We start from the raw sequence: 3955 nt of genomic DNA, 5'->3' as shown, positions 1-3955 counted from the left end.
ATGGGGTTGCACAGAGTCGGACATGACTGAAGCGACTTAGCAGCAGCAGCAGCAGCAGCAGCATATTTTCAAACTAAATTTTTTGGATGCCCTAAAGGGTGGACTTTTGAGCAAAAACAGTTATTCATGGTGAACCTTGGTATATTATATTAATATTCTCTCTTTTAAACTTAATTCAAAACAGTACTTCTTAATCTTTCAGTTCAATTTATAAATGATATTATTCCATGTATCAGTTGAACCTCTTTTAATAATCATTGGCTTCCCTGGTGGCTCAGACGGTAAAGCGTCTGCCTGCAATGCGGGAGACCCAGGTTCAATTCCTGGTTTGGGAAGATCCCCTGGAGAAGGAAATGGCAAATCACTCCAGCACTCTTGCCTGGAAAATCCCATGGATGGAGGAGCCTGATAGGCTAGTCTATGGGGTAGCAAAGAGTCGGATACGTGACTGAGTGATTTCACTTCACTTCACTTCACTTCACAGAGATTTTACAATGTAATTGCTTATATACATTCCCTTCAATATTTTGAAATTGTAGTTAATAATGTAATATCTTGATTTCCTTTTAAAGGACACCCAGATGATTAGAGAAGCCTCCGTATGCACTTCAGTAATTATCATAAATAAATATTAGCTTCAAGATTTCCTATATGGTCAAATCTTACAATGTTGTAAGACTTCAACTAATTATCAGACATTTAAGCAAATTACTCAATCCATTACTCAGTTATGCATTTGCTGCTGTTCTAGGATAAAAATCTCTGTAAGTTTTTTTTTTTTAAGCTTAAGCTGCTAAAATCTGGACAAATTTGGGGGAGGGGGGGAATAGCTAAGATGACAAATAATTAGCCTGCAATGCAGGAGATCCAGGTTTAATCCATGGGTCAGGAAGATCCCCTGAAGAAGGAAATGGCAACCCATTCCAGTATTCTTGCCTGGAGAATTCCATGAACAGAGGAACCAGACAGGCTATGGTCCACGGGGTCGCAAAGAGTCAGATATGACTGAGCGACTAACACTTTCACCTTTTACTTTTCAAACAGCTGAAAGCTGCACAAATTATATTTCGCCACAAAAATCTGCATTCCTATAGATTTGAGTGCTTCACCCCTCCATGCTCAATTCTCAGAGCTAGAATTTCACTTCTCCTTGGAGTTAAAGACATTTATCCCCTACGAGGCAACTACCTTCTCAGCTGGTGAGGCTGAGGTGACTTGAAGACCAGGGGGTTCCTCTGGGGTGTGAAATCTGGAATTGGAGTTATCCAAGATCATGACCCTAAACTCTAAGTTAAACTTATTTCTGTGATTAGTGTGTCATGGTATCTGCTTAGAAGTCCCTAGAGTCCATATCTTTGGGTTAAATCTTATCATTTCTTAACTCTCCCAGCTTATCCCAGAAAATTAGTGTTTCGGATAAACTACTATTTCTCTGAGTGAACAATGAATGTATGTGTGCTAAGTCTCCTCAGTCATGTTCGACTCTGTGTGTATGTGAACACACACACACACACACACACACACACACATACACATACACTTCCTTAAATATCTGATGGTTTTGCGTTCTTTAGCTCTCTAGAAATATCTATATGTTTCTCTCGCAATTCTAATACTGGATGCCACATATCATGGGCACAACCCCAGGAGGCAGCAGAGACCACAATGTGAGCCAGACTTTCTGAAATTGTGCACCTTTCAAAGATATTAAAGCTTTTTCATGGAACCATGACATTCTTTTAATTGGAAAAAATCCTGTATTACTTTATATCATTCTTATCAGCTGGTTTACCACCCTTAAAAATATTAAAATCTACTGATTAAATTGTCATGTATCTTAACCTTCAGTGACAGCTTCTAAGGTTATTCTAAGGATAATCACAGAGAAAATTAAAAATCCAGGAGACGTCAGTCTTCACCCATGCCTTGATCCAGCACAATAAGAGCTGTCTCTTTTCATCTCTCAGTTCTCAATTCTGGTTTTCCTCTGTTTCTCCTTTCTATATTGTCCTTTGTTCTACCAGTGTCTTTCTTCTCTTTCTCAAAGAAATTTCCAACCCTCTTTGATTTCTTTCACTTTTTAAAATTCTATTTATTACTCTAGGTTACATAACACCTCATCTGAAGGTTCTTAAGTAACCCAGAGCTTGCCAAATTTTACATTGAGAAAATATTGATGCTATAATTTTTGAGGAACACAAATATCTTTCTTCTAAACCATCTTTAAAAGCCTGTCCATAAGAAGAAATTGGATCAAAAACCAACAATAGAAAGTAATAGCAGACATTTTAGTACAATTTTCTGTTTTCATTTATGTTTAGAGGGCTGTCTTTAAAACCCTAGGCTTTGTTGACTTATAGTTGGACAACTTTAGCCTTGTTTCATATGAAATCACTATTTTCTCTGAGCTACTAAAGCATATTAATTTCTTTCCTGTAGATGATAAGAAGTCTAAGTGGCAGTCAGGTACCATGATTTAGATGCATCTTTGTATTTTCCCCAAGACCTGGCACAGGGCCCATCATATGCTAGCATGTGTTTAATCTGTAAAAACTGTAATAAAAACAGATACTATGCTAATCAAATTCAACAATGACTGGGAAACAAGGGAATCACGTATTTTGATTAATTGACTGAAATAAGATGCAAAGAGGGTCTCAGTTCAGTTCAGTTCAGTCGCTCAGTCGTGTCCGACTCTGTGCGACCCCATGAATCGCAGCACGCCAGGCCTCCCTGTCCATCACCAACTCCCGGAGTTCACTCAAACTCATGTCTGTTGAGTCGGTGATACCATCCAACCATCTCATCCTCTGTCGTCCCCTTCTCCTCCTGCCCCAAATCCCTCCCAGCATCAGGGTCTTTTCCAATGAGTCAACTCTTCGCATGAGGTGGCCAAAGTACTGGAGCTTCAGCTTTAGCATCATTCCTTCCAAAGAACACCCAGGGCTGATCTCCTTCAGAATGGACTGGTTGGATCTCCTTGCAGTCCAGGGGACTCTCAAGAGTCTTCTCCAACACCACAGTTCAAAAGCATCAATTCTTCGGTGCTCAGCTTTCTTCACAGTCCAAATCTCACATCCATACATGACCACTGGAAAAACCATAGCCTTAACTAGATGGACCTTTGTTGGCAAAGTAATGTCTCTGCTTTTGAATATGCTATCCAGGTTGGTCATAACTTTCCTTCCAAGGAGTAAGCATCTTTTAATTTCATGGCTGCAGGAGGTTACAGTAAAATGAAAGGGAAATCTAACAAAACAGTAGGTAACAGAATGAAGTGCTTTCATTTAGGAAATACTGAGAAAGTATGAGAAGACATGTCCAGAAATCAAAATTAGAACTAAGTCAGGAAAGAAGAAAAGCTTTTACTGACTGCAAGAAAGAATACCCTAGTAAATATTTAAGGATTGATCAGCACAACTTACTCTCGGATTGTTCACACTGAGAACATTCCCTCAATTTTTCCCCAGCCCTGGTTCCCACTCCAGACCTTCTGAACTCAGTCTAAAGTTGAAAATGACAGATTTTAGGTGGAACACTGTATTCTAAGCAATTTTCTACCATGGATCAGCTTTTCAATTGAAAACAGAAGAAAAGAGATTACTTAAATAATAATTTGCACAGCATCTCATACATTAACACTATTTTACAAGCATCGTTTTATTTGATCTTCACAGTAACCTTTTGAAGTATTCAATGGAGACATTATTGTTCTCATTTTTGTTCTTCATTTTGTTCTCTCATATTGTTCTTCATTTTTAGATGAAAAGTTTGAAATTCAGAGAGAATACGATCTGCCTAAAGGCAGAGTAAGACAGAGCCAAGGTCAAAACCAAAAGTGACAATAAAGTTGGTATTAGATTCCGAATATGGATATTTCCTAATAGCAAGGGAGTAAAAATATATGCCCTCTTGTGGAAATACAGATGGAACTCATTGACAGAAACACAGAGAG

The 3955-nt window shown here is 38.5% G+C and overlaps 1 non-coding gene across 1 annotated transcript; it reads left to right on the top strand.

Annotated features, from left to right (window-relative positions):
• The first annotated feature begins 263 nt into the window (after positions 1-263).
• TRNAC-GCA (transfer RNA cysteine (anticodon GCA)) lies at positions 264-335 on the top strand. The gene has a single exon. It is a non-coding gene; the product is annotated as a tRNA-Cys (tRNA).
• Positions 336-3955: the final 3620 nt, after the last annotated feature.

Source organism: Budorcas taxicolor, chromosome 9 (assembly GCF_023091745.1).
Source record: "Budorcas taxicolor isolate Tak-1 chromosome 9, Takin1.1, whole genome shotgun sequence".
Lineage (NCBI taxonomy): Eukaryota > Metazoa > Chordata > Mammalia > Artiodactyla > Bovidae > Budorcas > Budorcas taxicolor.
The sequence above is the reverse complement of the archived record's forward strand: the minus strand, read 5'-3'. Positions and strand labels throughout refer to the sequence as shown.